A 13043-nucleotide genomic window follows, 5' to 3' on the forward strand; every position below is an offset into this window, starting at 1 on the left:
CTAGTACACAACCATCACCAAGCGATTAGTAGGGCTTGATGGAATTCAATTTGACTAATGGACTCTTTTTGTTGAGGTAGGTGCTCAACCCATGTAAAAATGATATAACCTCATCTAACTACAGATAATTACTGGGACGTATGTTACCTAAGGATGTTGCATATTACTGACTTAGCTTGTATTTGTGAACAAATTTATTTATATATACACACACGCTCACAAAATTCACTGAGAGGCCCAGAGTATTGAAATGCTGTGTCTGTAACATAAAAGCTTAGGTGAGAGTAAATCTCACTAAGGTCTCCTGAATACATTCCTTTAAAAATAACTATGGAGTAGGAGTCCTATTCGAACTGCAAACAGTAAATACCCAATGTTTGTACTGTTTGTTCCACCCATCCCTTTTCAAATGAGCAAAAGATTTGACACCTTTCCAGTGAAGACATGTTTAGAGGGGGGGACAGGTGTAGAACTGAATCAGTAAAACAAACAAACAGAACCCTATTAAATGTGACGCGCACTTCAATTAGAGAATTTTGTCTTCAAGGAAAGTCACCTTGACTTCAAAAACTAAACAAGTCCTGCATGATATGTTAATTATGATGCATCTCTTTGACTAAATGGTTGAATAAGTTTTTAAGCACTCCTCTTGGTTAAGTAGCTCACAAAGTTCTTCCCTCCTTGGTGTTTTTTTTTTCTTTGGTTTTTTTTTTTTTTTAACTCCCCCTAAACAGAGTTGGTTGGTCAAGTTGATCTCTTGTTTGAAATTCAATCAAGGGCATTAAAGTGTAAACCAGTTGGAAAAACAAAGAGCTTAGGGAAATCATTTGCTTAAACAACAACAAACAAGCACTGGTAATCTTCTTAAAGAAATTAATGAAGGGAAAACCCCCTCAGCTTGGGTGGATAATGATCCTTAGCTATCATGTAACAAGCCTAGAAGGTTTAGGGAGAAGGTGAAAATTAAGAAAGCTGGATTAAACTGAACTTCCAGAGGAACAAAAAGAAATTTGGGATAAAGATCAGTTCTCCCAAATTGAGATTGAGAAGTAGTTCTGAACTGGAAGGAGCTTAATCCTTTATGCAAATCTGGTTTAGAGGTAACTTTTCATCTCAGGATGTTTTTGTATTTTTTTTTTCTAGCATACAGTTAATAAATATTTAAAAATAATTCAGAGAACTATCTTGTTAATAGCTTCTTTAAGCAAGGAAAGCATAGAGCAATAAAACTGGAAAATGTAAAAAAAAAAAAAAAAGTTACCTTTATCTTCATATGATTCTTTAATGCTTATTCTTTACTAATTAATCTCTTCAAATTATTTAACCACAAAATTGAGATCTCTTTACATTAGAGCCTACCCCAGAGGATATTCATGAGGGACTTCCTGATAACTCAACAAAATTTAATTAGTTTTCTCAGTACCTACATGTTTATCTTTTAATAATGATCAGAGGTACCTTCATTTCCACTAAGAAGCTAAACTCACTTCTGCAACTTCTTTCCAACAGTCAGTCTGCATTGGAACAAATAGGCTACAATTATGACAAACATTTTTACTCACAAAATACTGATTCCTATTTCAATAAAAGTTTCTAAACATCCTATCTGATGGTTGTTGTGTTTTTTTTTTTTTGTTTGTTTGTTTTTAACAAATAGATGATATTTCTGTTTAAATGGGAAAAAGATCATCGAACACTGCAGTTAAGTCTTTCTTCATGTCCGCTCCTCCACAAAACAAGGGGGGGTTGAGTTGTCAAGTTTTTTGCTTATCCTCAGGCTCATCAGTGCCCAAGTCTTGTTTTGAGTCAGTGGAAGTGCTGAAAAGCGAAGTGATGGAAATACACGTTTTTGTAGCTCTGCTAGGAAAAGTGGAACATATAAGCCTTACTAATGAAATGAAAAAGTGGTGCTTGGGGATCTGGGCTCTGTCTCGGAGTGACCCGTGGGAAGCCAGGTGGCAGTTCTCACCCACCCTACACTCAGACCTCGTACAGTGGAAGTTGTAGGTGGAAGTTCCTTTGGGCACCAAGCCCACAAACACTTGCAGGCGTTTTCAGATTTATGGGGCTCTTTGCAGTGTTGCAAGGCAACCCCATGTCTAGGAGTGCTTTTGCAGGATTGGAGCATTGCTCTTTCTAATCATACATAGCTCACCTGTTTTCTGATGCTACCATTTCTCTGGACGGAAAAGGATTTCAGGGCATCAGCTGGATGGGTCTGAAATGTGTTACATGTGGTACGAAGCCTACTGAAAAATATTTAATCTTGAGGGATGGATGAGAGGACTGCAGGGGGAAACATGCCTTTAAAATCAGAGCAGTAATAATGACTTTAAAGGTTTGTACTGTGCTATCACCGAGCCATTAAGCCTGATGTCCTCCTTTCACGGAATTTCTCCTGGCTTATTCTCAAATACATTTAAGAGGTTAAGTAATAGGAAGTCAATGAAGCTGGTGATACTTTAAAGTTCTCAGAGACTGATTGTTTTACATTTCAGTGTAGATTAGATCAGACTGAGCAGAAGTCACTTCATATGAAATATCCTCGAGTGTGTAATCTATTGATTTAATTTTGTAGCCTCGATCTAGAATTTAAGTGAGAAGACTGAAATAGGAAGTCCTTCACACTTACTTCATTGAATTTCTCTTCATGGATTGTCAATACTTCCCTATATAAACAGACAGGAAATTGTACACGATTTGAAAGCTTGGGTAGCTGTCTGAAACATTCCGGCTAAGATCGATTTATTCCTGTTCTTTCTAAAAGAACTTCCAAAAATATTAGGAGTTTTTAGATTCTTAATTAAAATAATGATCATATCAATGTTTACAAAACTTTTTTAAAAATAAATCCAGGGCTTGAACAATTTTTGATTAGAATCTATCAAGTATGAAAAAATATATGCTGTTTTGAAGAATATGTTTCCCTTTCAACCATATGTGTATAGAAATAGAACTATACTAACCCGCACTTATTTACACTGGCCTATTTACAGTCCTTATCTGGTCCCCGTATCTATAACCTTGAGTGCTTCCAAGTCTTTAAGGCATTTACTCTCATTGCCCAGTAGGGCAGAGCAGTCCTCCATGTTTGACAGGGAGCTGGGGACACAGAATCTCAAGTCCTCATCCCCCAAAGTATTTAGATAAGTAATAAATTTCTTGCAGGAGTTCAGAGGTCTGTCGTATTTTCAGGGAGAGTTAGGAGAGTAACAGGAGCATGGTGTCTGAATACATTTGAGTATCTTGACCTATAATTGAGGGGCGACTGACCTAAATCCCACGGAACAGGGATTTGAATTGGGTCTCCCAAATCTCAGGTTTGATGATCTAACTGCTGGACCCCTCTCCAGACTATTCTCTTCTGTGCTTCTGCAGATTTATGTCTAAATCCTGCGGTGGAGTAGATGAAACTGAAATGTGAAATATGTTCATGGTTAGCGATGCAAGTGTTGCTCATACTCAGAAATATTTCTTTGCCAGCCTGAGGTTCTTAAATAAATAGGATCTAGGAACTGTTGAAAACACCATTATTGGTAAAATAAATACCTAACATGCTATACCTTTTCTTTGTATCCTATCCATTCTGGTGTTCAGCTTTGCTATTTGGAGGATCCTTATCTCAATGGATAAACATTCCTTTTTAGCTTTCAAACAAGTTTTGGACTCAGGTAGGCTTACTGATGTGACTCACTTCTGATTACTGTTTACTCAGCTTTTATGCTAGTACCTAAACGTACTTGTTCAGCTTCTAATTTCTGTTTGCCAGTGAGAAGGGAGTTGTAATTGTGGTTCTCACCTGTCTGCTCTCATGAATGACTCACCAATTTTAGCTGGTTCTCAGAAGCTGTATTTTTAGAGGATGTAATTAAGATAGTAGTTACCAAAAAAAAAAAAAAAAGTTTCATATGTTAAATTACTAAAAGCAAGCGTATTATAATGAAATCTTAAATACCCATGTGAAGCAGCTGTTGTTGAACTTGAGGTTTTAGGCTTGTCTGTTGCTACTACTTACGGTGCTCAGGTTACTGTTTGCAAATAACCCAAGCCAAAAAAAAGTTGACAAATGGATTCTGAAAGAATTCAAATTCTTGCAGTTCTTGGATGCCTCAGGCATATTATGTGGGGCATAATGGCCAAATCTCAGTTCAGATAGCTGTTTCCATGGGAAGGAACTGTCTTGGACTGTTTTCTAAGTCACTTCTTTTTGATCTTTGATACTATTTCTAAATGGTCTCCTCATACACCATCAGTGTTGGACATCTTTTATATCACTCGTAGACTTAGAAAAGTTGACCAAGGACATTCCCATACAGAGGCTGATTTGGGACTGTATTTGTTGACAGAGTCGGCGTTGTCTGTCTGCCGAGACAGCTGTCCCACATTCATGGAGCTTGTGCTGTTCTGCAGCAGCCAAAGCTTGCTGATGTGTGAAGCGTGCTTGCTATTACGATACGGTGAATGTTGCTGAAAACTCTCATGTTATTAATAACGATAATCTCATGTTATTGAATCCACAAAGCACAAGAATGGTTTGGCTTTGAGGAACAATCCCAGTACCCTGTAAGTAGACCCCAGCTCCCACAAGTAGGAGTGATAGCAAGCAATAATGTCACCTGTGGTAGTGGCGCAAAGCTGGGAAGAGCTATAGTCATCAAGGGCAATTGAGTAGGTTCTGCTTGCGATTGTGAGACTCTTCCCTAAAGGCCTTAGGGTTTCTACAAAAACCTGTCTAGTTTAACAGGTGCTTTTGGGTGATTCTCAGAGGCACCTATAATGTTCTAAGTGCCAGTGCTGTTACTGGTTAATGCAGTGCTCTGTGTGCTGCTCCACTTGGGAGCTTGCCTAAGTTCATGGCTACTGCAGAACTGGCTGTTCTGGCTGGGGAGAAGAGATCAGCCCGGGAAGAATACTCCAAACTTGATGATGCCTTGTGGTCAGATAGAGTGGTACTGCAAAGCACAAAGGAACAAAATCTAAATAAAAGGTCTTTCACTTCTGTTTTCTTGCCTCTTGAGTGTCTTGTTGCAGGACTAGGAAAGCATCACCATAATAATGCCTTGCTATAGGGAAACTCTTCTCTAGTGATTTAAGTTGTTCCTGGGCATTTGTGGAATCTAGATATCCTTACATAAATCAGGATGTGATCTTTGAGTAAAATAAATAAATCTATGGGGGAAAGGGGAGGTGGGGAAGTGGAAGGAAGTAGTGACTAATATGTTTATATTTTGGGGATCATTATAATAAGTGTAATGTAATTATTCCAGTTTTACAGATGGAGGAACTGAGGCTAAGAAAACTACATGTCTTGTGAGGTGACATAAGTGTTTAGTGACAGAATTGCTCTTTCCTGCTCCTGTAAGTATAAGAAAACCGCCCTACTCTTCTGTTTTGTTTATTATAATATGCATATGATCAGTCAAATATTTCCTAAGGATGAATCTTAAGTTGTTTTGAGCTTCTTCCATACCTTCATTATCCACTCAATGGTAGTTAAATGACCTGAGTTCTGTGGATACTGTAAATCCATGCTTTTGGAGGAAGTCCTGCAGTACCTTAAGTGTCTGATTTTTGTTTAAAATAAGCTGTCAATTAATTCACTCTCATATTTAATAAGAAGCTGTACAATGCATAACTGTGATTGCAGATTGTAACCTAGATTTTTCAGATTTATAGGCTTTTTTTTTTGTATATTAATCTAATGAAAAGTAAAAATTGGCATGTAAAGCTTCATAAATAGTAGTGCTTGAGGCTGCTGCCTGAGTGTGTGAAAGCAGCACTGTTTTTTCTCCTATGACATGAAGCTTTAAGGACTTTTTGTCCTGATCAAGAAGGAATGCTTTAATAAGCATCCATGTTAGAGGGTTTGTGCTGTGTAAGCTCGGTACAGACCATATGGGCAAAAAGGCACATTGTGCGGCGACAACTGCCCTGCTTGTCATCCCCAATCATACTTGCTCTAATCCTTGTTTTAATTTACTCTGCTTGTACAGCACCAATCCTGCCAGTGCGGTCCTTAGGGTCCCTTCATTCCTGCCATTTATGACAAGGAATATGCAAAGGCAAAATTATTCATCCACTAAGGTGACAGAGAAGGGCTCTGCTTGGGAATACGTTCCCAGACTTGCAGCATCATAATGTCAGTTGTTAAAACACTTCGCAGTTGCAAACAATTCTTGAGAGAATTTTTTAAATGTTTTTGAACACTCAATTGCTAAAGCTTGGACTGGTCTAAATGAGTCCTTATTGATTAAGAACCGCAAAGTTGGAAAGTTCTGATACATAAGGTTCTCCAGACTCGACTATTTATTCAAATGAGATGGTTTTTGTCTTTCCCCATCCACTTAATTATTGGGCTCATCTCATTTGTTTAACTTCAGACAAAGGATAGTATGTTGAGCCACCCTTATTAAGTCTTACAGATTGTATATTGTTTATATTCTGATGTATACCACATTCCTAAACGGACAAAAAAAAAAAAGCCAACAAAAAACCCTCAAGTGTAGCATTCAGCCTCTCAAGTCCATGATGTATTTCATTTGCTACGGTCAGAGCAATTTTAACAATGCCTTTCATTTTCTTATAGCCTAAAATGATTTTCTTTCTGTGAGGCCATTCTCCAAAACTTCTCTTCCCCTTTCAGGGTATCATTTGCAATTTAAAGCTAACCTGGTGAGTGTACTAACAATAGACTTGCCCATAAAATGGTTCAAGGCCTGCCTGCATGCCTAATGAGGTTGATGTTGAGCTATTTAGCTCTTTGTCCTTCCATAATATCTACTTAATGCAGTTCAATGGGAGTGGATTGTTAGAAGCATTAAAGATTCTATTAAGTCTTTACTAAAGCCACTCTATTCTAGTCCAGCTGTATAGTGGCAAGAGCATTAAATTTGAGAATGTAGTGGGAACAAGGGGCCTGAAAAAGCACCTATAAAAAACGGACAAATTTCCTAACGCAGTAAGACCACACTCAATTTAAGACCTGTTACTTTTGTATCTAGATCTAAAGAGTTCCTCAATGTGCATCTCCCTGCGTTCTGAATTAACTCCAGTTTCGCGGAACGGACGAACAAGGTAGCTTTAAATCTCCATTTATTCCCATAGCACACGGGTAGTTTTTTTTGCTTTGCCATGCCACCTGAAACAATTAATGTTATAATCTCAGAGAAGCAACACATTTTTGTGAGGGCCTCTTTTCAGATAATGCTTAAATATACTGATATTGATCTGAATCGGGAATTCAGAAATCTCTGCACTTAGGGGGAAGATAAACAACACTTCTGATGAAAAATATTCATTCAGCACATTGTTTTGCTGAAGGGATTGTTTTTTATCAGGGCTGTATGGTGCTAGCCACCAGCATTGAGCGGGTGGAGGGGGGGAGAAGGGGTAGAATGGCCAGGATTTCACACAGTTGGCATTGACTTGGCTTGAAGAGGCAAGCACTAAGCTGTCTTTTCAACCATAGTAAAAACCCTCCATCTGGCCACCCTAAAACTCTGTTAGCTTGTTCAACTCGCTGTCGGCTGATTGGGCTTTGTGAAGCAGAAGTAACAACATCAATAGTATAAACCCTTGCCACTTGAGAGTATTACATTTCATTTCATGCTTGACTTAATCAAAACTGGGGAAATGAAATTTACACCTTTTTGATGTTCTTTTCCCTGCTGTTTAAGGAGAAGAATCTTAACCCATTTGATCTTCACATGCACCCAATAAATGACCAAATATGCCAAGCTGCCAAAAGCAGACGGCTGCCAGTTGCCAGTTTATGTCAGGTCACTGTGAAAGAGCTTAATGCAGAAGGTCTTAAGTTTCATACCAAATACCTCAATTTGCTGTACAGTGTTTTGGTGCAACATCGACAGTTTAGCTCCCCTCCCTATTAATATTAAACTATTATAAAGAAAGCAAAAATGTCATTTTCACTGGAGGGAAATGTGTTAGCAGTCGGCTGTTGCATGACAGAGTCAGGAGAGAGTGACAGAGATGAAATGAAGCTGGATGTGAATCGCTTCTTCAAACCCTTGACATTTGTTCCTTTCTTTCTTGGCTCTGATCTACATGATATACAGAGTTGTTGTTGTTGTTTTTCCTGCTAATAACAAGACAGTGCAACACAGGATTAGAGATTGAGTGAGTGAAAAATGGGACTGGTGATAACATTTTCCCAGTGCCTGGGGGGAGGCTCATTAAGCAGGAGATCAGATCGCTACCAAAATCCATACATAAATAAAATCAACAACTAACAAAGTTCTGTTTTGCAACTTACGCATGTAGAAAGCTTTTGACTCAGCAAAGGCGAGCCTGGAGAGAGGCATTGCTGCTCGTCTTGTGGCCAAGTTTCAAGCTGGTTTTTGGTCCTCAGGCTGGTCTGTGGCTGTTGGGCAGGTTCTGGAGCTCGTGCCAGCACCCGTACCAGGCGGGCAACCACCACACCAACCCACCCACCAACCCAAGAACCGAGCGCACCGCGACGCTCGCCCGCCTCCAGCCTCCCCCGTCGCGTCCTGCTCTCCTCAAAGACCTTTTGCCTTTTGTCAAGGGCCCTCATTTATGACTTGATGAAAACATTTGTAATAGATAATCAAATACTTATACATTCTGGGGGACAATATCCTATTTGTTAAATATAAATTAACATTAACACAGATCCCCCATTGCAAAGAGGCGAAGGGTTTTGACACCTTTTCAGCAAGACAGGCCGGGCCCCAGCAAAGAAAGCCGAGGGCCTGTAAAGGAACTTGTCTCGAATGGTGATCCTCGGGCTCTTGTGTGACAAGGTACATAGTTTCTATTCAGGGACAGGCAGATTATTGGTTACTATAGTTTCCCTAATGCTCAAATGAAGCCAGGGCCTAAGCTGAACAGAATAGGTTAAAAGGTGCCGATGTTTGGGCCTGCGAAACCACATGTTGAGAGTCAGAGACCAAACAAAACAAAGAGCACATCTCTCTGGTCTTTGATGTCTTCTCTGAGGGATGCGGAGTGAGAAAAATGCAGCCGTGCCCCCGGATCTGGCGGCTGGGCCGCCCCGTGACAGCGCGTCAGTGTGGGAGCACGAGCACAATGGGGGCCGCAGTGTGCCTGGGCCCTCGGCCTCCGAGGCCGGCCTTTTCCTACGGGGAATCGGTGAGAGGCTGTCACGGCCTCTCTCGGAGAATCGCTGTCACTGTACACGTTTATTCTCCCGCATGCTGTAGTCTCACACCAAGGACCCTCGAAGAACTAAGTTTAACTAAGCTTCATTTGCTGTCCTCCATGTGTGTTTCCTTTGAGTCTCTCCTTTAGTATTCTGTTTGTGTTGCGTGCTTAAAAACTCTTTACAGCGCTTCAGCTAACAGCTTTTTATTTCGCTGCTTGCCTCAGTGTCTGCCTTGAGTCCGCTGCGGAGCTGGTGTGCTGGCTTCTCGACACCTCTTGCATGAATCACTGCCTCTGCCCTTTTTTTTCCATTTGTGAGTATACAGTGTTCTCAAACAATTCATATTCACCGTAAAAATGTTCTGTGTAGGATATCCCCTGATAGCACGAGCAGTGCTTTTGCATTTTTCATAAGCAGGATTAAAATACCCACTACTTGTGCTCCTCATGTAGGTCTCCTCCACTCTGTTGAAGCTCGGTTTAGTGTTTTAATTTTTTATTAAAACTCTTGTAAGCAAGATAAATGTGCATTGGCATTAAAGGCAGAATGCTTTCTTTGGTAGGTTATATTGCCACAATTTGCCTCTGCTCTTTAAGTATGCCAGTACTCTAGATCCAAGTATTATGCAAAGCAAAATTAATCAGCACCTGCATCTTTTTAAATAATAGAATTGGTGAATTCTAAAGTTTTATCAGTGTTATTGTAATTCTGATTGTCGTTGGTTCTTTATACCATTATAGAAAAATATCTAATTGTAACAACTGTATTCCTATAGTGAACATATTACTTGAATTCAAACCCTAACAATGGCAATAGGATAACTGTCCTTGAATTTGAGCCTTTTGTGATACATCAATAGGCTTACAATGTGCTGAATTAGCAGGCATATTAATGGGCAGATGCAGCACCAGCCCATTCTTTTTACCCAAATCTTCTTATGCAAATACCCCATGAATCCAGTTCAAAGAGCTAGCTTTAAAATGAGCTTCTACACACATTCAGATGGGTCCTTTCACAACTAGCAATGGGACTTAGATAGAAAGTGACATGAGAAAAGTTTAGACACTTGTTTTTATAACTGAACATGATCTTGTTATCATAATCTGATACTGGTAACTGGCATGGTCTGGTTGTAGAATTTTAAGCCTTTAACAGAGGGAGATAATCTTGGCCTTTGTGCTACAATGTACTGAATCCTGCACTTGGTGAAAGCTATCAATGAGAATCGCAGTTCATGCTTTTTCAAACAAAACTTTTTCATGGTGAAGGCTTTTATCCTATGATAATTACTTAACTGATTGTAGTGGTGCCTTTAACATTAGTGAGCTCATAACAAGGGCAAATAAAAAAGGTTGCATTATTTTAGAATAAATAAATTATCAAATAAACAGGTTTTGTTTGCTTGTTGAACTAAATGGTAATGAGGTCATTATTAAAAATGCTAATGCACACCAGCATGGCTAGTAAAAGTTAATGTATTTTGTGATCTTTCTTTTGTTTGCTATGTTTCTTGTGATTATTCCACATCAACTGCATCTGGGTGAGAGTGTTTTTAATGATTTAATTGCAAATCTAGGAAACCCTGCCAAAGGAAAAGGAGGAGAGTACTTTTACCAAGTCTTTGATGTTGAAGCTGTTTCCTTAAAGATATTGTAAATTTGTCTGCTATTTTAAAGAAAACCTATGGTTTCTTTAGGTGTTTAAAAAGAAAAAAGAAAAAAATCAGTTTATTTTAAGAAGTCCAAACGATGGTGAGAAGGGATTTCGTGTTGACATTTCCCATACATGCTGACCAACCTTCATTAAAGCAACGCTTCCTACAGAATATTCTATGGGAAGTGTAAAGACAACTGAGAATCGATTCTCAGCTGGAGCAAATTGGCATAACTAATTGACTTCTGTGGATTTGGTCCACACAGTTGCAGCCTTGGCCAGTGTGTGGAGTTGATAGATGTAGATAATTTAAACTACATGAGATTATTGTAAAAAGGGGTGGAATGCTCTGTTCTTTTATCATTCCATGTAGAGAACCACAGTGTGTATTACACTAGCCCTGTACAACATTACTGATTGATTTATTTACACATTTTTTCTGAAATGAATATTTACATGTATAGTATGTTCTGAAGCATTAATGAGGTGATACATTTACTAAGATCTTTAGTGTAATAGGTAAGCCTAAGAGCAAGTATATATTTTAAGTGCTTATTTTCAGGGCAGCACAACAATCTTGTATAGATGCATTCTGGCAAAAATATCATGGATTGTGCTTCATAGCCTTCATGGAGAAATGCACTGTTAAGCTTTAATGGTAGTGAATGTGAGAGTTCCAGTGAGTCATCTTCTGGATGCTTTGTGTTGCGGCATTATTTAGAGACATCAATACTCCGGTGATATGTCAATTTTTTTTTCTCTATTTCCTGTAAATCTGCAGTAACAAACTTACGTGCTAAAAGAATATGTTGAATTCACATACATGTACATAGAAGGCCTAATTCTGTATTCAGATGTACATAAGTAGAAGCCTTCCTCTCCTGGGAAACACAATCCATCACCATAGATCCTATTGAGCCATTATTGTCTTACTCATCTGGAATAAATTTCACCTTTCATAAGATTATATTGCTTATCAGAAAAATACAGTTAAATCTGAAGGAGGAGAGTATGAGAGTGAATGACAGATGGGAACCTGCTCCAAAGACCATGATTCCGTAAGGAACCCCTGTGCAGGAGAGGCTTCTCAGTGACTTTGTCAAAGGTGTTCCTGGAGCATGCAGTAACCATAGGTGTTATGTTTTTTGAGAATGCAAAATAATTGTGTATACCTAGCTCTATCATAGTTAATGAATGACATGTAAAGTAACTTTAAATCTCTTAACTCTTCCTGTGTCACTGCATTTTTTTACTTTGCAGGTTAAACTAAAGCAGTTAAATGAAGTGTTAATGTCTTGCCCTTGTTTCTATATCTGGAAGTGTTTAACCACAGCATGAAAAAAAGTGTGAAACGTAATCAGTGTGGAGAACTACTGAAAGAGTAAAGAGTAAAAGTGAAATGTAAGAGGGGAGAGAGAGAGGGGAACAGTCCAGAAGATAAGTATCAAACTGCTGAACTGTAAGATACGTAAAAGACATGAGAAGAAATCAGTGTAAAATAATGGCAGGTAGTGTTATTTAGGGAGCAGAAAAATGAAAAAGTCCAGATTCTGTTTGCCATTGTGTAGTTCCCTTTAAAATTTTGTGCCTCATTTTGCCAGTATATGAAATGGGGGCAGTTATAGCAACCCTTTGAAAATGGATTTTGGGACTCTAGATGAAAATTTTCAAGGACGTGTAAATTACTAATACCTGTTACTTTACTGCAGTTCACCAACCAGGGTTCACATTTCTTAATGTCACCAGTAACAAAAGGCAAGGAAATGTAGATTATACAAACTAAATTAATTTGAAGGAATTTCAGTCCTGTTAATGTGTTTGCTGTGCTTGAATAGAAAAACAGATCTGAGTGGGGAGAAGACAAAAATGTGGTGCTTTGTTTCTAGAATTTATTTGGTAGAGTAGCTACGAACATGACTTTGTTGTAGGAAGGCAGAATGTAATGTACTGTTATTGAAATCAGGTCTTCAAGTCCTTTTTCTCAAGGAACTGATATTCTCTGAAAAGAGTTTCACAATGGTGGAGTTTTCAGAGCACGTTATAAAAAGAGGCATGGGCAAGGGGAACAATTTCTGTAAACCAAAACCGGGCAAAAAATTGCAGCCAAAGCATATTTTGAAAATTAAATAGGATGTTTTGACAGTTTGAAATCAAAACTTTTCATTTCCAAATGGCATTTTTCCATAAAAGTGAAATTAATCCATCTTAAAAAGGTTTCAGTGTCATTCCCTGTACCGGTCCCATT

General features: G+C 38.7%; 1 long non-coding RNA gene across 10 annotated transcripts in view; it reads left to right on the forward strand.

Moving 5' to 3' along the window:
- LOC106020518 (uncharacterized) overlaps positions 1–13043 on the forward strand; it is a 242993-nt gene that overhangs the window by 151364 nt on the left and 78586 nt on the right. For 9 of the 10 annotated variants that reach the window (XR_011812181.1, XR_011812179.1, XR_011812187.1 and 6 more), the window contains 3 exons: positions 5268–5358; positions 7002–7074; positions 9370–9458. This is a non-coding gene — a long non-coding RNA (uncharacterized lncRNA). The remainder of the gene's footprint in view (positions 1–5267; positions 5359–7001; positions 7075–9369; positions 9459–13043) is intronic. The other variant, XR_011812186.1, reaches the window with a different exon arrangement.

The sequence above is a fragment of the Anas platyrhynchos genome, chromosome 12 (genome assembly GCF_047663525.1).
Source record: "Anas platyrhynchos isolate ZD024472 breed Pekin duck chromosome 12, IASCAAS_PekinDuck_T2T, whole genome shotgun sequence".
Lineage (NCBI taxonomy): Eukaryota > Metazoa > Chordata > Aves > Anseriformes > Anatidae > Anas > Anas platyrhynchos.